The 26586-nt window shown below is 41.8% G+C and overlaps 1 protein-coding gene across 2 annotated transcripts in view; it reads right to left on the reverse strand.

Moving 5' to 3' along the window:
* otud7b (OTU deubiquitinase 7B) overlaps positions 1–26586 on the reverse strand; it is a 130863-nt gene that overhangs the window by 92009 nt on the left and 12268 nt on the right. The gene's annotated exons all lie outside the window — the stretch shown is intronic.

Raw genomic sequence — 26586 nt, forward strand, 5'->3', positions numbered from 1 at the left:
ACTTAAATAGCTATGTAACGTTACAGTACATAGGACTATAGATGGAAATGATAGCTTCTAGCTAAATCTAGTGCACCCATCCATTTGTTTAATGCAAACGATTGTCATTACACACTGTCCTTTATAAAATAAATAAACTTAAATAGCTATGTAACGTTACAGTACATAGGACTATAGATGGAAATGATAGCTTCTTGCTAAATCTGGTGCACCCATCCATTTGTTTAATGCAAATTGCAAACGATTGTCATTACACACTGTCCTTTATAAACTAAATACACTTAAATAGCTATGTAACGTTACAGTACATAGGACTATAGATGGAAATTATAGCTTCTAGCTAAATCTGGTGCATCCATCCATTTGTTTAATGCAAATGATTGTCAGTACACACTGTCCTTTATAAACGAAATAAACTAAAGGTGCATTACTATATTTCATCACAATATAATAGATATAGCTAGGCTACTGACATTGTCATTGTGATAATGTCAGTAGTAGCTAGCTGTATCTATTGTTTACACTTGAAATGTGTATTTTTATTTTGTGTGCATTTTTGAAAAATATTGTGTAAAATGTAACTGTATTTCTGAGTTGCAGCACTTAAAAACATTAAATGGGCTGTTATATCTTATTGAATTGTGGACATTTATTCATTCCCACTTATTAGACACTATTTCTGATGGTAAAATGAGCATAAAAAGCAAAATACAGAATTCTGAAATATTAAAACGGAAAAAACTGAATTTGGGGAAAAAAATTATGGAATTTGGAAAATAATAAAACGGATTTCATATGGCTCACCTTTGATCAGGGTTATTCCAAAAAGAATATTCCAATTGTCTGATCGCGATTTCCAGTATTGATGTCCATCTGGTCCCTGACATAATTTGGCACAACTTATGGATCGAGTGTGCTAGACCAGCGTTTCCGTTAGCCGGTAATTACCGGTTTTTGACCGGCAAAATCTGTTGAAGTCCGACATATTTAATCTCTCCGGTCATAGTGTCCGGTGAAAATAGTTCCCTCTGGGCACAGTTTGATTATTTGAATTGTATTTGGATGGGCTGGAGTTGGGTGGCCTATGCGATGAACGAAACAATCATTGCGTTTGTTGTCGTTGCTTCGCTCAGCGAGAGCTTGCTGCTGGATTTGCGGAAGGTATGCAGCTGCAGACCCACAGAACCCACCAGCTTTGCTGGCACAGTGCGGTCCCCAGACCTGGAAAGCTGCTCTGCGGGTCTGCAGCTGGATGCTTCTTGCAAACTAACTGCGACCGGCTCGCGCTGATAACAGCTTTCATTGTTGGACCGGCTGCTTGGTGGAGCAACGATGAAACGAATGTAATGAATCGTTCGTCGCATGGGCTATTTAATTTTGGCCTGTTTTGGTACGGTTCGGGTGGTCAAGTTGTGCTTGGAGGGAGTTGTTTTCACCGGACATTATGACCAGCACCAAGTCGTTGGGACTCGGAGGTGGAGATATACATCACGCAAACCCACGATAATGTTGCAGTCTCTCTGCAAAATTTCTCAGTTCTTCGCTTGATATAATTAATACAAATGTCCAATATAACGGAATTCGTTAGCTCATAAAAATGTGATTATAACAGACTGCTGTTTAGTGTCGGACCGACTGCCCACATACGCGGTCTATTTTATTTCAAGTCAGCAGCAGCACGGAGTATCGAGGGACTTATTTTATTTGGAATATATTAATGACTGTATACGCAAAAGTAGCCTATAGTTTTAAGTAATAATATTATAAATCTACATGCCTTGAGGATGACATTCTTTATTCAATTGTTTTAAAGCTCAATAAACTATGACCGGAATTAATCTCATTTGTCCGGTAGATTGAAATCTTGCAGGTCACGGAGACCGGCAACAATTTTTTCTAACGGAAACCCTGTGCTAGACGCGTTTCAAGTTGCTTGGGTGAAGCGTTAGACTTGCCTGGACCAAAATTCTCCGCCCGGACGACATTAGATGTGACACACAGTCTGGAACAGGGTTTCAAAGGGTGGGTGATACTGCCACCTAGCAGGATCTGGCCGGTACTGCACTCTCTGGGTCTCAGTATGGCTTTCAGCGGTAACATATAGGTCTGTGAGTGTAATATTGATATTAAAATCGAATAAAAAAAAAAAACGATCTAAAAACGTGATATTATGTTTTTGGCACCCAACGGTTGGCGAGCAAACACGTAATATTACTTGATTGGCCGTGAATGAGTAAGAAATACCTGATTTGGTACCCATCCCTACCTACATGTGTCACGTCTCAAGTGAAAGAAAAGGATACATTGGTGGCATCTTACATAGCAGCTCAGACTCAAAAAAATTAACCAATCTCATTTTTGTATAACCCTAGTGAATGACATCCCTCAGGCTGCAGTGTTCTCATGGACTTGGGTCAGCCCTGTAGTTGAGTTGCTACTGGTAGAAGAACACTGTGCAGTAAAAGGTGTCGTAGTCACTGGCTGTTCCACACATTATTGCTTACCATTTAGTTGGCAATTTGAGTATAGAATATTATGAATTCCAATATCAAAAGAACGACATAAAAATGTAACTGCAGAACACAGGGCTCGACTATTTCTGCTGATGTTGGAAATTTGATATTAGGCCCTTTAGTTTGTGCATTTCCCCTGCATACTATTCAGTAGGTAGGCAGTAGGAGGAGCACATGTCATGCTTCTTGCCGGCTGACAGACCCAATTTCCCCTTGTTGACATTCACTGCAGCACAGCAGTGACAGCCAAGTTCAGCCGGTTCAAACGGCAGTATTATAGCTTCCCAGCGCAACTGTTTATCAAAGTGTCTGAGAGCTGATGTCATGGCTCAGACAGGCATGTGGAAGAAGTCCTTGGCCGAGTACTGTTCCAACAGGCGCTGGACAGCACACCGGTGTTGGCCGTGGGAAACAACCGCTGGACGGCACACTGGTGTTGGGCGTGGGAAAAGGACGTTTTCAATTATACTGATAATCTTGTTTAAAGGACAAACAGATTATCAGTGTGAACCATAACTCTTCATACACAGGTGAACAGAAGTGAATTCCTGAGGCCCCTTTCCTAGAAAAGAACACCACCCTGTTTCTGAATAACACAGGATGACTCCACTTTTCTCACCTAAGAGGCTGTTGTTCAACTCCCAGTGTTCCCATCAGACGGGCTACTGCTGTAAGCACCAGAGAGTTTGAGTTATTGTTAGAGATGTTCCGATACCATTTTTTCCTTTCCGATCCGATTCCGATACCTAAGCTTTGGGTATCGGCCGATACCGATACTTATCCGATACCAGTGCATACTGTACATTAAAAAAATTAAAAATATATTATATAAATTATAAAAAAAAAAAAAAAAAAAATTAATACAGCTACTGTTTATATACTGTTTTTTTTAGTAATAACTATAAAGTTTTATTCAACAACAGGTGATTGTATAGATTAGTATTAGTATCAGTAATTGAAAACTATCTCAATGAGTTCACCCACGGAAAGGTTGTTGGCACATTAGTTCCACACGGACATTATTCGTTGCTGCACTTGCTTCCACAAGAAGGCTCCGTTTAGTAGCAGAGGCTCTGTTGTTGTGATTTTTGCACAATAAATATTCAACATTCTCTTTTGAGACTCCGCCTCAGACTCTTATCATTTGGCACTAAAAGCTAAACATTGTCGCCGATATGGCTGTCCGCAACATGTCATTAATTGTGTACGCGACGTGCAATTGTGCAATGACGACGTTACCGTGAGCTAGGTTAGCTAGCATCAGAGCTACCGGTATATGGAAAAACGAACGTTACTGGTGACATTGTGATTTAACTTGGAATACTCCTTTGCCAACCTGCTGTACTTTGCTTGCAGGTCTGCAGCCATTATTGCTGGATTGTGAATAGCCCCAACTTTAGCCAAGGTAACGTTATGGCTAAACCTTTAACGTTAGTTAATGCTAGCTTTCGGTTAGCTGTTCAGCTAATGCTAATAACATCAGAGCTCCCCGTCAACAGCGCTCTGCCGGGACGATGGCATTTTAAGAAAGTATCTGCTCTGCTGTTAAAATGGCAATTGACACTTTAATTCACGTCGATTAAGCACACGTTTGTTTTATAATGCTCACTCAGCAAGTAGGGTATATCTACAGAGCCCAACGTCCGCAGTGTTGTTGATAAATTACGTCATATGGTATCGGAGCGCAACATTAGAGGGTACTCGCCGATACCGATACCAGCATTTTAGGCAGTATCGGCGGCATTTCCGATACTGGTATCGGTATCGGAACAACTCTAGTTATTGTCCTGCTGCTTGGTTGATCTATTAGAAACTCTATTACAGCTGGTCTCAGCGGTCCCTGGCCTGCGCCCTGGGCCTGTCGCTCCAGTCAGCCCGGGCCTGTCGCTCCAGTCAGCCCGGTAATCACCAGTCAACCAGCGCTAATTAACAGCCACCCTGAGTCGACTACACTGGAGGGAGGGCTGCAGGGGGCCATGGTGGTGGCACATGCCTCCAATCAATCCTACATTCCCTGCGATGCTGTGTCATGCTACGTGACGCCATGCAGTGCTGCTGCATACCAATATATTGTGCCCTGTTGCACAGAGAGGTGGACACCTGACACAGTAAGGAGAGGATATAGATAGTGTTCGACCTCAGTGAATATGACTGAGGAAACGGGAAGCTAATCTGCCATCCATGTAGCAGCAATGTCGCACCGAGAGGGAAAAAACAGAAGTGTTGTTTGTCTGCTGTAGACGGTTGCTTGTTCCTTTGCTTTGGAAGGTACTGCAGTGCAGTGGTGGATGGGAGAAGTGTCAGTGTTGTGGAAAAGTGCTTATCTAGACTCCGTGGGTGAGAAGTCCTCATTCTGCACTAGCTGCCTCTTTATTGATTTCCGTCTTTGTGTACATGCCAATGCCATGTTTACTCTGTCTGCACCCATCTGTGTATTCGCAATGGGCGGAGGAATTTAAAACAGTGAATTACGAGACCTATAGTCAACCGAATGTGTTAATAAAAAGACAACAAGTTCCATTATACAGACGACCATTGTTAACAAGCTTTTTCTCGGCTCAAAATATGCACACTGGCCATAAATAATGTCTCGAGGGTGCGGAGGAGACAAGAATGCCACGCACCTCGAGTGTTGACTGTATAAACAATGCGCCCATCATTACGTAATTCACATTTAGAAAGCAAGGGTGTTGGCTTTTGCAATAATTTACGAGTCACTCCTTGAGGCATCAAAGACATTTCTTGGAAGCAAACCTGAATCTTAATTTTAAATCAACTGCATCAGTTCCACTACTACAAAAGGCAAATGCTGCAGCTATGAGGGTACAACAGTCAGTGTACTCAGTGTGTGCAAGTACTCTGTGTCTAGGAAGGAAACGTAACACTGGCAGTCACACAAGCCGAAACGATGGTACATTTTGGCTATGGATGTCAAGTCTACTCTATCAGCCACTTTGGATATATCTAAAAACCAATCTTGAGAAAAAGATGTCTGGTAAATTGTGTTGTCAAACGAGCCAATGTGTAAACAATAAACATCTAAGCAATCTATATTTAGACAAGGCATAGGCCTGGATGAACTTTGACAAGTTAGTAGCACCTATGTTTCATTAGCTAAGGCCTATGTAAGGCCAACCAAACCTTGCTAATTTAGGGATGCACCGATCCGACTTTTTCAGTCCCAATACCGATACCTGGGTTTGGGTATCGGCCAATACCGATACCAATCCGATACCCATTGTCCAATTTTTGTCTCCAGAAAAGTAAAAAAAAAAATAATTTAATGTTTTTTTTATATATTAAAATATCTTTTGTTTTTAAGAATTGTAAAGGATCACAAGTGTGTTTTTGATTTGTTGTAAACAAAGACAGAAAATAAACTTCATTCATTCAATTAATAAACTGTATGCCTCACTGTCACTGTGTGGAAGAGACTGGGATCATTCTTTTGTGCAAGGCAACATCAGGCTTGACTTAAAGGGGAACTCCACTTTTTTTGGAAATTAGCTTATTTAACATCTTCCCTGGAGTTAGACAAGAAGATGCATACCTTTTTTGTCTCTGTGCGTGCATTTTAGCTTTGGGAATAGACGCTCCGTTAGCATAGCTTAGCTTCATCACTGGAAGTGAGGCAGGACAGTAGCCTTACAGTGCCTTACAGTGTATTGCAAGGTCTGACATTGACCAAACTTGATATGCATGACCTTGGTGGGCTCTAGGTCAACTCCTAAAAAGGGGGTCAATGTCAGACTTTGCAATCAAAAGTTAGGGGGCTAATAACCCTTGCCATAATTTCAGTGCGCCACCTAACTTTTGATTGCAAGGTCTGACATTGACCCCCTTTTCAGGAGTTGACCTAGAGCCCACCAAGGTCATGCATATCAAGTTTGGTCAATGTCAGACCTTGCAATACACTGTAAGGCACTGTAAGGCTACTGTCCTGCCTCACTTCCAGTGATGAAGCTAAGCTATGCTAACGGAGCATCTATTCCCAAAGCTAAAATGCACGCACAGAGACAAAAAAGGTATGCATCTTCTTGTCTAACTCCAGGGAAGATGTTAAATAAGCTAATTTCCAAAAAAAGTGGAGTTCCCCTTTAAAACATAACTTTCCTAACTTAGTGAAACAAAATGTAACAAATTAACACCTAGATATAAATGTACTGAATGGTTATTTCTTATTTTATTTATTATTTATAATATATATTTTCTTTTTCTTTTTTATACCTGATCCAGCTATTTTACTGATATCGGCGGCCGATACCGATACCAATATCGGATCGGTGCATCCCTACTTGCTATGGCTAAAGCCAGAGGCTAAGTAGGCACTAGCCTGGACAGGCGGGTAGCACTAACTAATGCTTATGTGAATCACCACGTGCTGTGGGCCTGGCACTCTGAGCAGCGGAACGGCTTTACGTCAATCTCTGTGTGATGTCATCCTGGGTGAGAGGCTCCTTTTCAGGACTGCGTGTGGGATTACCGTTACTCTGTCCTGGATGCTTAGGGGAGGCCAGAGCTGATGTCCTGTAATAGAGGGGAGGCGAGTGGGCAGGGCTGATGTTGTGTAGTAGAGGGGAGGCGAGTGGGCAGAGCTGATGTCCTGTAGTAGAGGGGAGGCGAGTGGGCAGAACTGATGTGTAGTAGAGGGGAGGCGAGTGGGCAGAGCTGATGTCCTGTAGTAGAGGGGAGGCGAGTGGGCAGAGCTGATGTCCTGTAGTAGAGGGGAGGCGAGTGGGCAGAGCTGATGTCCTGTAGTAGAGGGGAGGCGAGTGGGCAGAGCTGATGTTGTGTAGTAGAGGTAGGGCTGGGCGATATGGCCTCTAAATGATATCGCGATATTTTTTGACCATGTCACGATACACGATATATATCGCGATATTTTGACATTTCCTCTAAAGCACTTAAATTGTCAAGTTAGACCGCGCTCTCAAGTTCTGACACTGGGTGCTGTAATCCCATAAAGTTAGTGATGCACGATATATCGGCCGCCGATATAATATCGGCCGATATGGCCGTTTTTTTACACATCGGTATCGGTCCGATATCAAGATAGGGCCGATATAAAAAAAAAAAAAAAAAAAAAAAAAAAAAAAAATTTATCTTTTTTTTCTTCTTTTTACACGTTTTGGCCTTAAATAGTTTCAAAATATCAGTCATTTCTGAAAATAAGTTACAAAAGTAAAAAAAATTATGCGTTTTGGAAAATAGCTCTTTATTTGATTATCATAAAAAAGTGTTTTCTATACAGAGATATCGACATCGGTAAATATCGGTATCGGCCAGAACAGCAATATTAATATCGGTTATCGGTATCGGCCACAATTTTCACATCGGTGCATCACTACATAAAGTTGAATATAACAGAAGCAGGATAGCCGGACCAGCACTCTCAGGTTCAATAGTTTTAATGGCAGCCTGAATTGGAAACAGACATGTTTCGGAACTATGTCCTTCTTCAGTGATATGGCTAGCCTTCAGTGATATGGCTAGCCTTCAGTGATATGGCTAGCCTTCAGTGATATGGCTAGCCTTATCACTGAAGAAGGACATAGTTCCGAAACATGTCTGTTTCCAATTCAGGCTGCCATTAAAACTATTGAACCTGATAGTGCTGGTCCGGCTATCCTGATTCTCTAAAGCACTTAAAAATGCTTGATTTAACCCTTTGATGCATACAGTCACGCCAATATGATGATTATAATAAGTCCCTGCAAAATATTAGTGATGCACGATATATCGGCCGCCGATATAATATCGGCCGATATGGCCGTTTTTTTACACATCGGTATCGGTCCGATATCAAGATAGGGCCGATATCCGATATTAAAAAAAAAAAAAAAAAAAAAAAAAAATTTACATGTTTTGGCCTTAAATAGTTTCAAAATATCAGTCATTTCTGAAAATAAGTTACAAAAGTAAAAAAAATTATGCGTTTTGGAAAATAGCTCTTTATTTGATTATCATAAAAAAGTGTTTTCTATACAGAGATATCGACATCGGTAAATATCGGTATCGGCCAGAACAGCAATATTAATATCGGTTATCGGTATCGGCCACAATTTTCACATCGGTGCATCACTACAAAATATGTTTCCATTATTAAACCATGGAGATGCTTTAAAAAATAATTAAATGAAAATGTACTAAGAGTAGTCTACTGACACACTAATAAAAAAATGTATTTACAGCTAAGACAATTTATATAAAAACTATTGGGTGCCTAAGACTTTTGCACAGTACTGTGTTTTCTATCCACTTTAGCCAAACACACACACACATATCTATATCTATATATATATATATATATATATCAGGGTTAGAAATTTAAAAAAAAATTCAAGGGCTTTTTTTGCCCCCCTTAATTGATTTTCGGGGGCTTTTTTTTTTATTTCGGGGGCACTGAATTTTTATGATAAACGGTAGGGGTGGGACGGTTCACAAAATGGACGGTTCGGTTCGTATCACGGTTTTGGGGTCACGGTTTTCAGTTCGGTTCGATATACGTAAATTTTTATAAAAAAAAAATTAACACTCAAATCTAAACATGCTTCTCATTTATTAAAAAAAAATAAAAAAGTTTACAGTGTTACAGTGTTTACAGCCTTAAATAATGTTTGGCACACAAAGACCGAACTGACTGAAAAATATAGGCTACATTTGTAGTATTAACTTAGTGCAAACAAACAATATGCTCAGCCAGCACTAGACTTTCCTTTCTTTAATATAAACACAAAAAAACAATGTCAACCATGTTTAAATTCCCTGATTGTCAGTTCTTAATGGAAAGATTTGTGTTCTGCTTGAAATTATTATGTATCTGTCTACATTTATTTAGACTAACATTATTTAAATATTGAGTGCAACTGTGGTGGATTACGTAATTCTGTGAGTTGGAACTATCTGTATTTTATTTTTTTATTATTTTTTAAACAAACACATAAACAAACATGACAACACACGATAAGATATACAAGCATTAATTGTCAGAGCACATCCAATGAAATCACATTTTAGTTAATTGTCTTATATAAGATATACCCCTAATACCCGTTATCTAAAAACCTACACAGATTCTCAAACATAAACATAAAGACGGACAACACGCTCATCACAGACAAGCTGGATGTAGCCAATTACTTAAACATCTTCTTCACAAACATAGCCACAACACTGGTAAACAAACTACCCTCCCACTCAGGGCATTATGGGGTAGAACACATAGTAGCATACTACAAAAACCTAGGGGTCCACAAAGACGACTTCAAACTTGAAATGGTAACAACCGATGAGGTACTCAAAAAATTGAGCGCCCTCCAACCTAACAAGGCCACTGGCCATGACAACATCCCCTCCAAATTCCTCAGAGACGCAGCAGCCGCCATCACCCCAGTCATCACACACATAATAAACCTCTCTATAAGACAGGGGCACGTCCCCAAGGACTTCAAAATTGCGAGAGTGACCCCTCTACACAAAAAGGGCAGCAAATTAGACCCAGGCAACTACCGCCCTGTTTCTATTCTTACCTCCATCTCGAAAGTCATGGAGAAAATAGTCTATGAACAGGTCGAAAAGTACCTGGCGGAAAAAAACCTAATCTACGAATTCCAATCTGGCTTCAGAACGTCCCACTCCACTGACACATGCCTCCTCTATTTGAACGACCACATCAAACAAGAGGTGGACGCTGGCAAATACTGCGGCATGGTCATGCTGGACCTACAAAAGGCCTTCGACACTGTCAATCACTCCATTCTAATGGACAAGCTAAAAGCAATTGGTTTTGATAGCCTATCAGTGAGCTGGATGCAATCCTACCTGGAGGGGAGAGAACAGATGGTAGAGGTAAACGGTACTCTATCCCCCCCCCTCACAGTGAGCTGTGGTGTTCCACAAGGAAGCATACTAGGACCGCTACTCTTCCTAATTTATGCAAATGACATGTCGTCAGCCTGTGACTGCAACTTGTTCCTGTTTGCGGACGACTCAGCCCTGCTGGTCTCTGACAAGAACAAATTGCAGGTTGAAAAAACCCTCAGCACGGAACTAGGCAAAATCTGCATATGGCTCGCTGATAACAAACTATCATTACACATGGGCAAAACAGAGTCCATTCTCTTCGGTTCAAATAACAAACTCAGCAAGACCGACGGCTTCTCAGTTACAGTGGGTGACAATATTGTCACAAGGAAAGACGAAATTACCTACCTGGGTTCCATCCTAGAGGCAAATCTTTCCTGTGACAAAATGGCATCCAATGTAATAAAAAAAGTCAACCAACGAACTAGATTCTTGTACCGGATCTCCTCTCTGGTAAACAAGAATACCCTGAAGACTCTGGCAGGAGCACTCATTCAAGGGTACTATGACTATGCGTGCACCTCATGGTACCAAAGCACCTCAAAGGCGCTTAAAACAAAATTACAAACATCACAAAACAAACTGGTCAGACTACTACTTGACCTGAACCCCAGAACCCACCTCACCCCTGCCCACTTTGCCAACCTAGGATGGCTTAGAGTAGACGACAGAGTACAGCAACTTGCAATGGGCCTGGTCTACAAGATACACTATACGACCGGGGTGCCCATGTACATGTCAAAATACTTCCCAAAGGTCAGTGAATACCACAACCACTACACCAGAGGAAGCTCAACAAATCATGTTAAACCCAGATTCGGCTCAAACAAGGGACTAAACACGTTTCGCAATTATGCCACAACAATGTGGAACGCCCTACCCAAAGCTGTAAAGGAATGTGAATCCCTGCCCACATTCAAAACCGCCCTTAAAGAGCACCTACGGGAGGCTGCAATTCGAAACTGGCCACCGTAAATGCCCAAAACCCCCACCACCTCCTAATAGACAGTCTCCTCCCCACCGCATGTATATATTCCCTCCCCGCCGTATGTATATTTCCCTCCCACCCACCCACCCCCTCCTAATGTACAGTCCCCTCCCCATCATATGTATATACTCTGTCAGGATCTAGGGGTAACAGTACTGTATATTTGAATACCGACTATGTCACAAATGTATCAGTACTAAATACCTATATGTCCCTATGCCATAAATGTCATGTATGTTGTGTATGTCATAAATGTCTATATGAATTGAAAATGGGGGACCCTGATGGAAACAAGACAAACGTCTTTCTCAGGTCTGCATCCCCTTAACAATTGTATGTATTGAGCCGTACTGTATTGTACCCATTCTGCAATCTGTTAAATAAAGTTTTCATTCATTCATTCATTCATTCATTCATTCATTCATTCATTCATTCATTCACACACATATGCTCCAGCTCGAACCCCCCCCTCCCGGACCCCACCTTGGGAAGTACCTCCGAGTTGGAACTATCTATGGGTTGGCGCCGGGTCCCCACGGACATTTTAGTGTCACTCACCTCCAGCTCAGGCAATGTTATTATCAGCTCCGGTAACGTTAGGAGGTGATGGCATGCAGTAGGAAAGCGGCAATAGTCCCGGTTGGAGTTAGTAAAACACAGTTGTATGTTAGCCTTCTTGGATGTTGAATAAACGCCTATCATTGTCTTTAAACACCCCGCCTCTCAGACTCCCATTTCCTCCTCTGCTAGCTAGTAGCTACGGTAACATTTCGTTGACTGTATTACCTTGCGGGCTGATTCTATAGTTAAAACGTGCGTTGTTTTGTACAAACTGCTAACGCTATGGCAAGATGTGTGTATGCCTATGTAATGTTAATGGCTATGTTTTTAAAGTCGTAATGAAGATTGATTTAGATTGTGCTTGCCATTTGTACACAAACTGACTAGCACCTGGCTCAGCTGCAGTGCTGCTGCAGCCAGTGCTCACCTCCGCCAAATGATTTTTTTTAATTTGCGCGTCATCTGAACCGTACGATACACAGACGCGCCATTACCGGATAAATATATATATATAATTAGTAAACTGTCGGGGGCATTTTGTGCCCCCCTTAACTGATTTTCGAGGGCATTTTGTCCATTTTCAAGGGCATTATGCCCCAAGCCCCCGTTGATTTCGAACCCTGATATATATATATATATATATATATATATATATATATATATATATATATATATATATATATATATATATATATATATATACACACACACTACTGTGAGAAAATAATAATCACACACAAAGCCTTACAAAGAAGAGAGAGAATTATTAAGGACTCGAGCCACCCGAACAACTGCCTCTTTGAACTGCTGCGGTCAGGCAAGCGATACCGGAGTCTTAAGGCGAGCACAGAAAGACTCAGAAGAAGCTTCTATCCCCAGGCCATCAGGCTGCTAAACGAACAATAAACACTATGCAACAACCATCAAATGCACACAGCACACACACCCACACGCACGCACTCACTTAAACAAACAACACACTGCAGCACCCACTCTCCACACTTTAGATCACCCAAACACACTTTATATTTATTGATAAAGGATTTGCACTACAACTCGTACACCTACTGTAAATTGTACCTAAATTGCACCTCATCCCATTTCTGCCTTGCACTATATAGTATTGTATATTAGTACACTGCATAGTATTGTATATTATATGGTAACTCAGTTACGTCTATTCTGCATCGAACATTGTACATATGTCTATACTGAACACTGTGACCTCATTTTTTTACTTCTAATTTACATACTATACTATGTTATTTTATTTCATACTTATCTTGTCTTGCACAGTCTCTGGAGCGTAACAGTAAGAAGCATTTTGTATAAAAGTATTCTGTACTTCTGTATGACAACTATTAAAGAAACTTGAACTTGAAAGGGATAATGGCTTATAGCAGACTTAATGATTTTAGAATATTTCAGATAATGAAATGAAATGTTTATATCATCAACTATCCAGTTAGTATTTATACTGTAACGTTTGGCCACTTTAAATCATTGAATGTAGAGAGAGAGAGAAAGAGAGAGAGAGAGAGAGAGAGAGAGAGAGAGAAAGAGAGAAAGAGAGAGAGAGAAAGAGAGAGAGAGAGAGAGAGAGAGAGAACGCGTTTGCGTTTTGAGCGTATAAGCTGCCGTAGGCGATGATGTCACACTCGAATGTAAACACAGGAAGTTGAACACACGGAGATTGAAACTGGATGCAAGAAACGAATAACCAATAAATATGAAGTTATCTTTAAACCTCTGTTGTCAAGCGTCGTCAATATAAGTTAACCCACCCCCTTTTCTCACTAATGGAACTAGTGTCGTGGAGTCCGCTTTGAGCTAACGCTAGCAGCTAAGAGCTAACGCTAGTTAGCTTGGCCTATTATGGTTTAACTTAGCAGCTAACGTTAGCCCATTGCATGTCATTGAAGGTCCGCGCTGGTCTGTGTAATGAAATTACAATTATCAGCCGCGACGTGACAACATATACTCGATGTTCACGATATAGTAATTTACTACATCTCACGTAGAACAAGCCGCGATACATTGAGTATACTCGATATATCGCCCAGCCCTAGTAGAGGGGAGGCGAGTGGGCAGAGCTGATGTTGTGTAGTAGAGGGGAGGCGAGTGGGCAGGGCTGATGTTGTGTAGTAGAGGGGAGGCGAGTGGGCAAGGCTGATGTCCTGTAGTAGAGGGGAGGCGAGTGGGCAGAGCTGATGTCCTGTAGTAGAGGGGAGGCGAGTGGGCAGGGCTGATGTTGTGTAGTAGAGGGGAGGCGAGTGGGCAGAGCTGATGTCCTGTAGTAGAGGGGAGGCGAGTGGGCAGGGCTGATGTCCTGTAGTAGAGGGGAGGCGAGTGGGCAGGGCTGATGTTGTGTAGTAGAGGGGAGGCGAGTGGGCAGAGCTGATGTCCTGTATTAGAGGGGAGGCGAGTGGGCAGGGCTGATGTTGTGTAGTAGAGGGGAGGCGAGTGGGCAGAGCTGATGTCCTGTAGTTAGTAGACACCATCTGAGGTGGAGCCAGGCAGCCACCCATGTCATCTTTACCACAGCCTCTCTGTTGGTAGTGGTCTCTCACTGGGAAGGGATAACGATTGCTTCCCCATAAACCCATCACCACACAGCCCCACCTTTACCTCCCACACAACACTAGCTTTATACACTACTGAAACAGCCTGTTCCCAACTTAATGAGCAGGGGCTAGGCAGCTGCTGACAGCCAGGTAGAGCATGTAGGCTGGGATGGGTGAAGCTTGATTTCTATGTCTCTCCACCCCGACACAAACAGCCCTGTCACAAGGCTGGCAGACATCCAGCCCTGCCGGGGAGGGTGGGGCTCCAGAGGGTTTTATGAGTTGCTGTCTGGGTGCACAGCCCTCTCAGAGACAAGCCACCTATTGATCCCTGTCTCACTGTGGAAGCATGGCGATGGAGGCAGCATTCTCTTCCTGTCTGGTTGAAGACGTGCCGCTGAGAGCAGAGCGGGTCAGAGCAGGGCTGTGTGATAGCGGATGTCATGACTTCAGTCTGACCGTAGCAGGTCTGAGATCTATTAACTAGTCAGTCTAGGCCTTTACTAGGCTTGGGCGATATTGAAATTCCTCCAATTTCCTCCACTGACGATTTTGCGTTAAGAAAAACAACATTTATATTATCATCCAAGAAAAAGCTGAAAAGATGCAAAAAGTGTATAGTTGTTTTCGCTAGAAGAACACAGGCTGCCCGCTTGACACAGGCCTTTCCTACAAACCTACAATCTCAGGGAAGATTCAAGCATTTTGATCCCAGCTTCCAATCCAAATTGATAAAGTGGGCAGCAATGGACTACATATAGTTTGTAAATTAACACTTGACCACATGTCTGTGATCAGTGCATAGAACTCTGCATCCCCGAATGCGTTATTCACATCAGAAACAAACAACGTAACGTTATCTGCGGCTTGGTAAGTCATGTTGCAAATCAAATATAATTCCCTTGATAACTGTATGGATAGAAACCATTCCGTTCCCAATGTACTGCCTGAGTACAGGCTTGTCACCTAGGACCGTCACGTTAGGCGCATTTGCATTATTTTTGCAAATTTTTATTTGATAGGCTACAACAATCAGGGCTCCAGACTAACTTTTTACATTGGTTGCACCAGTGCGCCTAACTTTTTCATTTAGGTGCACCAGCACATCATTTAGCTGCACCCAAAAAATTTCACCCTTTGATGCATACAGTCATGCCAATATGTTGATTATTAGGGATGCACAGAAATTTCGGCTACCGAAAGTTTTCGGCCGAAAATGGCAAAAAATGGCCTTTCGGCTTTTGACCGAAAGAGTTTTTTCACCGAAAATATAATACCGAAACAGAAACAACCTGTAACCTAACGCGTGTTGTTGTGATGATGTCGCACTGTCGGGAGTCGCGCTGTTTCTATGTAAACTCTGCGCGCAACGCGTCCAATAAATGCGTCTTTAACATCCTTATTTACTATATGCCCGTCGCGGTTAATCACTGAGTGATCTAATATGCATATTATTCAGAGCGAGAGGGGGGGGGGATAGTGTTTCTCACATTGACGCTGTCTGTCGTTGATAATATAATCTTTCTCGAGCATACACGTCGCGTGTCTACTGTGCCGAGTCAAGAGAGCACATTCAACTGGGGACTAGAAAGGTGCGCTCAGTAGAGCACAGATGTCCGCCGCGGCAGCCAGAGAAAAGATGGAATTAATGTGCCATAATAAATTAATAAATGTTTTATGGACCCATAATAGTGATTATTTATTATTTAAGTTAAGTTTTGCCATAATCATATATTTTTCCATAATAATAATGTTCCACAACATTGGTAAAAAAAATTCTATTCTATGAATCATTTTCGGCCTTTCGGCATTCGGTTTTCGGCCAACTGTTTTCTATTTTCGGTATCGGTTTCGGCCAAGAATTTCCCATTCGGTGCATCCCTAATGATTATAATAGTCCCTGCAACATGTTTGCATTAAACCATGAAGATGCTTTCAAAAAATATTAAATGAAAAAAAATCTAAAAATTTACTAAGACACACTAACTGACACACTAATAAAAAAAATTAACTGTAAGACAATTTATATAAAAACTATTGGGTGCCTATTGCCTAAGACTTTTGCACTTACTGTGTTTGCTATCCACTTTAGCCAAAAACACACACACTTTATATATACACACTACTGTGAGAAAAGAATAATCACACACAAAGGGATAATGGCTTATAGCAGACTTAATGATATAGAATATTTCAGATAATGAAAGTAAATGTTTATCATCAACTATCCAGTTAGTATTTATAGTGTAACGTTTGGCTACTTTCTATCATTGAACGTAGAGAGAGAGCGAGAGAGCGTGATGTATTAGGTTTGAGTTTGAGATTTGAGCGTCCTAAGTTGCCGTAGTTGATGATGTCACACCAGGATGTCAACACACACATCGAACAGACAGAGTTGGAACCTGGAGCAACCCGATGCATGAAGCGATATAAAGAACCGAATAGCCAATAAATGTGAAGTTATCTTTGAACCTCTGTTGTCAAGTCTCGTCAATCCATAGCTGTCAACATTGGGATTTGGAAAAACTGGATATTTCTCCCCACCCCCCGCCCCCTCCCCCTTGTATGTATATTATATATATTGTCTGCACTGTGCAGCCGTGGAATCGCGAGGCCATATATTTAGAATAGATAGAAAGGGCACATTGTGGTGTATCATAATTAATTTGTTGAATACAATAGTATTTTTATAACTTTGACACAAATTTAAGAATATTTACACTAAGTTCTCTTTTACCTCTTATTTAATTCATTCATTAATTTAATTGTATGCACTGTTTATATTGTACATAGTCCTGTGTGTTGTATATTGTGTCCTATGTTACTTTTGTGTTTATTGTCTCTTTCTATATACACCGTGGGAAGGGGGGCACGTAATTGAATTTTATACTGGCACATAGGTCTAATACAGCAATGGATTATGGGTAATTGCAACGTTAAAGCAGTGCCAATGTAAGACTGACTTTACATTAAACGAATGACAATAATAATATAAAGTAGGGTATTATTTGGACTAAAGAATGGTGTTGTCTCACCCTACTCGCATGTTGAGGGAGAGCACCATACATTATACACTGAGAAACCACGGCCGAGAGTGAGCTCTCCGGGAACAACCCCACTTTGCCTGTATCACTTCTCTGCCTTTTGTAGTTAGGTAGTGTAGAATGTAATACATTTCGCGCTAAACCACCTCTGTATCCGGTCGCTGTTCTTCTTCTTCTTCGGGTCGCAACCGTCTTCCGGTCTGACTTCCTGTGCTAACATTCTAATCTACACTGCTGCCACCTGTCGTCACGGAGGGGAATTGCAGCCATTTTGTAAAAATGTATATATTTCTTTTTTTTATAAACAGGAAAATATTTTAACAGGATGCCGACGGGAAGGAAGGTTGAAATACAGTACAATCCCGGGAAAAACGGGATGGTTGACAGGTATGAATCAATCCCCCTTTCCTCACTAATGGAACTGGTGTTGTGGAGTCACGTTAACGTTAGCTAGCTTAGCGGCTAATGTTAGCCTGTTGCTCGCGTCAATTCAATTGCATGTCATTGAAGGTCCGCGCTGGTCTGTGTCTAATGAAATGACAATTAATTTCGTTCACCTAGCTCAGAGCTGCGCCACTGCTGAATGCAGCGGACATTTTTTATTATTATTTTTTGGCTCCAAAATGCATCTCCAAGGGAATATCCTTTCCACACGAAACATTAATAAGGCTATGCCTATGCTGCTATGACTAATGTGTTACCAAGTTGGCTAATTTAATTGTAATCATCTGCTTTTGTAGGTGCATTGTCTGATATAATTATAAATTATAAATTAAATATAATATAATATAATTGTTTGCTTGATAGACGAAAATTGCAACATAATTATGTAATGTCATGTCGTTGGCTGTGAGAGCAGCCCCACTGCACCCAGGCAGCGCAGCCGAGTGAAACCTTGTTGGCTGCGTCACAGTCACGAAAGGGGCTACTTAATTAATTAAATTAATCCAATCCACTTTATTTATAGAGCACATTTAAAAACAACAACGTTTACCAAAGTGCTGTACAAGTCCCACAACAAGATAAAAAAAAAAAGGGCGTTGCTTCCGGCTTGGCTGGTCGTTCATACTATACAATTGGCAGTATTAGGGGGTGGGAAAGCCGGTGGGTGGGGATCGGACGTTGTGGACAGCGATCTCTACAGGTCGGTTGGTGCGCCTGTACAGCAGAATCAGGAAGTATCGGGGGTAGGGATGGGTACCTTTCACATTTGAACCGATACCGGTACCTGTGAATCGATACCGGTACCCAACGGTACCTTTTTTCTGTACTTTAGTCTCAAGAAATTTTATTTACCTACCTCAGTCGTTAAAAAAAAATCCAAACTTCAAATAACTACAATTTCGACAGTTTTCGGCTTGTCATTGCTCCGACTGCTTTGTTGTTGAATCAAGTCAAATCCTAGGTAAGCATATATTGTCCGTGTGAACGTTGACATGAAAAGAAAAAAGTTAAAAAAAAAAAAAAAAAAAAACGGTTTCTCACTTGATTCGATACTCGGTAGTACCGACGTGTTTCGGTTCGGTGCCTCAAAAGTACCGAATTCGGTACCCATCCCTAATCGTTGGCAGTGTGAGCCTCCCACGCGTTACTCCTCGCCACTGAGAGATCGCGCTGTTCAGGTGAAAAGATGCGACAGTTGCCTCCTCGTGTACCGGAGGGGACACGTGATGCAAGGCTTGGTCCACATTGCAGCCGACCAGTGGGAGGCATGGTCTAACAACGTTCAAGATAGGGCTGGGCGATAAAGATAATCATCGCGATAAATTATTTCCTCGAAATAAACATGAAACGTGGTCGCTAAGTTTCGATATCGATTTTCCAAGCTTGGACCAAACAACCAATCAGTGAAGGAGATGGCGACAGCGAAGGAGACTCGCGGTGCACCTCTGGGAGTCTGGGTAGGAAACAAGGCTTGCTAGGATCATTAGCTTGCACCAGGGTTTCCGTTAGAAAAAATTGTTGCCGGCCTCAGTGTCCGGTAGATTTCAATCTACCGGTCAAATGAGAGAGATTCCGGTCAGAGTTTATTGAGCTTAAAAACAATTGATAGGCAAAAGAATGACAACAAAACAAAAGAATGACATCATCAAGGCATGTAGATTTATAATATTTTTACTTAAAACTAGGCTACTTTTGCGTATAAAGTCATTATATTCCAAATAAAATAAGTCCCGAGACTCGTGCTGCTGCCGACTTTAAATCAAATAGGTGTCTGTGGGCAGTCGCCCGACATTAAACAACAGTCTGTTATAATCACATTTTTATGAGCTAACGAATTCCGTTATATTGGACATTTGTATTAATTATATCAAGCGAAGAACTGAGAAATTTGGCAGAGAGAGACGGCAACATTATCGTGGGTTTGCGTGACTGTCACTCTCTCCACCTCGCAACGACTTATTTGCAAAGAGTATGGCGCTGCAGAGCAGCTGATTCAGCTGTTATTGGCTCTTTTCTGGGGACCGCACAGCAGCGCCCCCCACCCAACATTGAATTGAAAATGGCTGAATTGGAGTACTGCTGGAATACTGCATTGTGCTGCTGCTGCTCCGGCTCTGCAGCTTCACAAAAGTTCGCACACCCAGCACTAAGCTCTCGCTGACAACGTCGTTGTCATTATTAGAAGCAACGAGGAAACAAATGTAATGATCGTTTCGTTCATCGCATAGGCTATTTAATTTTAGCCTATTTTAATACAATTCAAATAATCAAATTGTGCTTAGACTCAGGGAATTATTTTCACCGGACATTAAGACCGGAGAGATTAAATATGTCGGACTTCAACAGATTTTGCCAGTCAAATACCGGTAATTACCGGCTAACGGAAACGCTGGCTTGCACGCCGCTATTTTATAGTTTACGTGCGGAGTGGGTGTGGCGTGAATTCTGAGGGTAACGGTTAGAGTAGTGTGGGGTATGTGGTGGACGTCGTTGCAATGTATTGGGGCGGAACGGAGTATTTTAGGGTGATTTTAGTACATTGTCGTGGGATACACCGCTTGCTCTGGCTTCTTCTTCTTCTTATTTGAATTTCCGGCAGTGTAGACGCATCGTGGCTAGAGTTGTTCCGATACCGATACCAGTATCGGAAAAGCCGCCGATACTGGCTAAAATGCTGGTATCGGTATCGGCGAGTACCCTCTAATGCTGCGCTCCGATACCATATGACGTAATTTATCAACAACACTGTGGTCTGTTGAGTAAGCATTATAAAACAAACGTGTGCTTAATCGATTAAAGTGTCAATGCCATTTGTCATTTTAACAGCAGATACTTTCTTAAATGTCATCGTCCCGACAGAGCGGTGTTGACGGGGAGCTCATGGGTTCGCTTGGTGGCTGGTGTTATTAGCATTGAACAGCTAACCGAAAGCTAGCTTTAACATTACCTTGGCTAAAGTTGGGGCTATTCATATAATCCAGCAATAATGGCTGCAGACCTGCAAGCAAAGTACAGCAAGTTGGCAAAGGAGTATTCCAAGTTAAATCACAATATCACCAGTAACGTTACAGTCTTCTATGGTCTTCCCATATACCGGTAGCTCATGCTAGCTAACGGTAACGTCGTCATTGCATAATTGCACGTCGCGTACACAATTAATGACATGTTGCGGACAGCCATATCGGCGACAATGTTTAGCTTTTAGTGCCAAATGATAAGAGTCTGAGGCGGAGTCTCAAAAGAGAATGTTGAATATTTATTGTGCAAAAATCACAACAGATCCTCTGCTACTTCAACGGAGCCTTGTAGACAGACTGAGTAGGGTATATCTGCAGAGCCAGTGGGTAGCGAGTGCAGCAACGTATAATGTCCGTGTGGATCATTGGAGTAGGGTATATCTGCAGTGCTGAAGCCCCATACTCATTGATTAATGATACTAATACAAATCTATACAATCACCTGTTGTTGAATAAATACCATTACTTTCTAGTTATTACTAAAAAACAGTATATATAAAACAGTATTTGTTAAAAAAAAAAAAAAAAGTATATTTATAAAAAATTTATATAATTTTTTTTTTTTTTTTTTATTTATGTATGCACTGATATCGGATAAGTATCGGTATCGGCCGATACCCAAAGCTTAGGTATCGGAATCGGATCGGAAAGGAAAAAATGGTATCGGAACATCTCTAATCGTGGCGTATTACTGCCCTCCGCAATTCTTTTTATGGGCTCTTCTTCTTCTCCTTCTTCTCCTTCTTCACCGTCTTTTTCTCCTTCTACTGGACCCCGTCATCAACTACATTGTCCATTGGAGTGCAGTTAATGCTGCTACTTCCTGTCTGAGCCCCCCTCCGCGGGACCCTCCTTGCCCCCTGCGATCTTATTCTGGGCTGCTTTGTCCCTCTCAGCCCCCTCAGCCAATTCGCTATACACCTCCTCCCAGCCCAGACCTTCCAATCCCAGATGTTGAACCGCTATCCTAACAATCATCTTCACTGGAACTGTGTTCCATTCTTATAATGCATATGATCCAGTGGCGGTAGGTTGCCCCCTGGTGGAATATAATAATCTATGCACTGGGCCGTGTTTACTGCGGAGAAGAATGTGCGCGGACTGATGACGACATCAACTCGAGTTGATTTGGTGGTTGTTTTGGTGGTTTGAAATCACGCGGCATAATCACAATAAACATTCATTCAGACTGTTGGATATAACAAAATGGATTTATATGGATTATGGACTTGGACACATTCATGGAGAATTCAAGCCGGGACCACAACGCTTCTCAAAGGGTTGGCTCGACACGCGACGGCTCTCGACTCCAACTCGTCTCGTAATGACATCTTCGACTCTTCGTTCTATCGCAGCAAAACAAGTGAGTCTATTAATAGCCCGTCGGCGCCGGCCATAAGAAGTTAATTAAACTTGACAGAAAATGTATATCGACGATAATTATCGATATCGAGTTATATGAAAATTATTTTATCACGATAACGTTTTTGGCCATATCGCCCAGCCCTAGTTCAAGACAGGGGAGGGTAGAATTGGAGAATACGACATTGGGATGGGAGAAAAAGTAGATAAAAAAAGAATACAAAATAATAATTTTCAAGAATAATCAAGGAAAAAACTGAAAATTTTAATTTATTTCAAAGAGATGTCCTTTAAAGGTTCATGCTTCTCCCCATCTCTGGCTGACATCACCATAGGGAGGTGTAGTCTGACGTCACTGGTTGTTCCACCGGTATAGGGATTTATCATTGGGAAAATGGATTATCGGCTATTGTAACAATTCTGCCGCATGGAAATTGAAAAGCTTTCCATTTTTGCACAAACTGAGTTCCCCTCTATCACTAACATTATTTTTTAAGCATTTTTAGTTGAAATACATTTTGAGATTTTTTTTTATGATTAATTGTGAATATTTTCATGTTGAGCTATAGATTGTGGATGCACAGAAAGGTACACCATGCAAATGTTAATGCTTTATTTGTTTTAAACTAGACGATCTAGAAATGGGCAATGGGGAAATGCATTGTGTTCCACCAGGGCTGTACAGTGCGACATATATATTGCACGTGCTACAGCAACAGCGGTCTGTGCGATGAATGGATTTACTTCAGTAGCACTGGTGCGATAGGCATTCGGTTCATATTGATACTCTTATTTTGAAAATCCTGTCACAGGTCTCATTTCCGCCTAAGCGCAGCTCCAGTCATAATATCTGGGCTCCGGCAGCTAGCAACGGTCAGGTTCATATGATACTCTTATTTTGAAAAAACCCATAGCAACTCCGCGATGTCATATCCGCCCCAGACCGTGCTTCTGCCTTCTGCTCTCAGCCGAGCGGGGCTGCACAGCAGTGCGAATATTTTGCGATCCGAAATAAGTCTGTGGTGTTTTTCTTTCTTCTCACAACGGGTCAAATGCACGCTTTGCATCGTCGCTTTGCATCGTCGCCATTCCTTTATGCCCACATCGCCCGAAATGAACGTTACATTAGCATAAGCTAACAAGCTAATCCTGATCAGAGGCAGAGCCATAGAGAACAGGGGACTGGGGAAAGGGTGTGTGTGTGTCGAGAGGAGTGGAAGTTTGAAGACAGACTAGACTACAATATGCGGAGGTGGTGAGTTGAAACAGTGTGAATGAATGAAAACTTTATTTAACAGATTGCAGAATGGGTACAATACAGTACGGCTCAATACACACAATTGTTAAGGGGATGCAGACCAGAGAAAGACTTTCGTCTTGTTTACATCAGGGTCCCCCATTGTGTGTGTGTGTGTGTGTCCCAACCGACCCCACTTCTATGTTTCAATAAATTATTTGCATTTAAAACTATTAACGCTGACTCATTCCTTCAGTCCACTCAAAATTATGCTAATATTCCTTATGTTGTTTATGATATTAATTGAAAATAGCATATGAGAGTATTATAATAATAATAACACATGGCGATATACTAAAAAGCAATTTATAATTTTTGGCTGGTAAAAAATCTGCCTTTTTTAAATCTACCAGCCAAATGGCTGGTAAGTCAAAAAGTAAAGTTTGTTCCCTGACAGTTGCAACTAAATAACACAAATACAATAGGCACATTTGTGACTGTTACAAATATAACACGTTTTATACTTGTGCTACAAGATTTTGGCCAGTGCTACAAAACTATCAACCTCTGTAGCACCAGTGCTATGTGCAAAAAAAGTTAACGTATAGCCCTGGTTCCACAGAGGGTGGAACACGAAAAACGGCAATGACGTAACCACTACACCTCCCTATTGTGATACACGATGGTTAGGCCTTTGTGTTTTCCTCAGTGAGGGATTCTCTTTTGTCGGTCAGCAGTGTTTTGTACTTGCTGAAGCTTCTTTATGTATAATAATTTTTTAAGTTTAAATATCAACATTATCTGCCCATCCTCAGTAAATACTATCAAACTTTCCAAAGACCAGAGTTGGGACAGGCACGCACACACACAGAAAGGGAGAATGGCTTATATGAGCTATCCAGTTCATATATCAATTTATATCAACTATCCAGTTCGTTTTTATAGTGTAACGTTACTTGAAGGAGAGAGAGACTGAGACTTGTTACGCGCGACGCTAGTCAGTCTCGGAATGGATTTGGTAGTTTTTTTCTGCGTCTCTGTAGACCGTGCCCCACCACCGTTTTAAAGTCTTAGTGAAGATTGATTTATATGAAAACCGATTTATGTATTATTTAGCTAGCTCGCCAACGTTACTGTGATTAAAGCAAACTTAAAAAAAATAATATATATAAAAAAAAAATGTATTAAAAAATGTTCAGGGGGGGCGGGGGGTCCCGTTAGCGGGGCGGGCCGCCCCGCCAAGGCAATAGTAGGGGAAACACTGCAGTTAGCTAGTAACCGAGACAGTGTGTTGTTGTTGTTAGCTCATGCTAAATAAACGTTTAGCGTTGTCTTTCGAGACCCCGCCTTAGACTCCTATTCTTCGGCACTACAACGCCAACATTTTGGGAAATTAGCTTACCGTCTTCTCCAGAGAGAGACAAGAAGATAGATACCAGTTTCCTCTCTGTGCATTCAGTAGAAAGCTATCTGGCTGCATGTTAGCCTAGCTTAGCACAATGAATGGAAGCGGACTGCATACTGGAGAGAAGCGTATTTTTTTAGGCCAAACTGCTTACTGCACACATAAAAATTGCGATTCTAATCTATTCTAACATTGTCAAATCGATGCAGTTGAATTGTCACCTTAGGATCGATGGATTGTGATGCATCGATTATTTGTTACACCCCTACAAGAGAGAAAAGGAAAAAGAGACTCAGCGAGATTCATAACAGGCGTTACATAATTGAATATCATTATCAGGGACATCATTATCGTGGCCACGTGCATGATAACATTGTCATATTTCCCAAGCCTTTACCCAGAAAAAGTTATTGAAACATGGTGCTTTCAAGCGATGGATGCAACCAAGTGATGCCCTACTAACCTGGAGAGGCACTCATCTATTTACTTATTAATCTGACCATGTTTGTAGCCTTGAGTTGAGGGATCCTATGGGAACAACACCGCAGTAAATGGGCCTGGCTCCGAAACTGACACTGGATCCCGACACACACACAGCAGCTGTTTGGGGGAGCCCAGCAAGAGATGGCTTTAAAATTTCATCTCCTCTGCGTTGCTGAAGCAGCATGGTTTCCTTGCTGTAACATTATATTCAGGGAGGCAGCCATAAGGGTCGTAGTCACTCGACCGCTCGTAAGGCGAGTGTGCAGTGTATGTTTGTGATATGGGCCTATGGCTTGTAAACATGGTGGGTTGAAAGAAAAACCTTGAAAAGTAGTGACAATGTAGGGATACACAACATGCTTTTCAGCCAGGACAAAGAAGTAGATCCTTCAAATACCTGTCTTCATTGCCGTTCATCTAAAAAATCACTGAAAAGGTTGTTGCCATTCAACTCACTGCTGCCTTAAATGCACACTCCATTTTCGACAAATTCCAATCTGGTTTCCGTCAGAAGCACTCTACCGAAACAGCCCTCCTCAGAGTCTCAAATGACATCATGAGATCATCTGACGAGGGAAAATGTTCTGTGCTGGTGCTATTGGACTTAACTGCAGTCTTTGATAGTCGACCACTGCATTTTGATCGTAAGGCTGAGGCAGTGGGCTGGCATCACTGGGAGTGCATTGGACTGGTTCTCCTATCTGCAAGATAGGAGTTTTTCTGTGTCTACTGGCACTTTCACATCCGAAACTGCTCCATTGTCCTGTGGCGTGCCCCAGGGTTCTGTGCTGGCTCCTACTCTGTTTGCACTTTACATGCTCCCCCAGGGAGTAATCATTAGTCAATTCAAAGAGGTCTCTTATCATTTCTACACTGACGATTAGGGGTGGGCATTCCAGAACCGGAAGTTAGGAACCGGTTCCTATTAGAACCGGTTCTCGGTGCCCAACCCTACTGACGATATCCAATTATATGTCTCTTTCAAGCCTGAACAATCTGACAAATGATCTGCCCTCTTTGACTGTCTGACTGCTGTCAAGGATTGGATGGCAACCAACTTCCTTCAGTTAAATGCAGAAAAAACGTTAGGTTATGACTATAACCA

This window comes from Notolepis coatsorum (assembly GCF_963971535.1).
Source record: "Notolepis coatsorum genome assembly, chromosome: 19".
In the NCBI taxonomy this organism is placed as follows: domain Eukaryota; kingdom Metazoa; phylum Chordata; class Actinopteri; order Aulopiformes; family Paralepididae; genus Notolepis; species Notolepis coatsorum.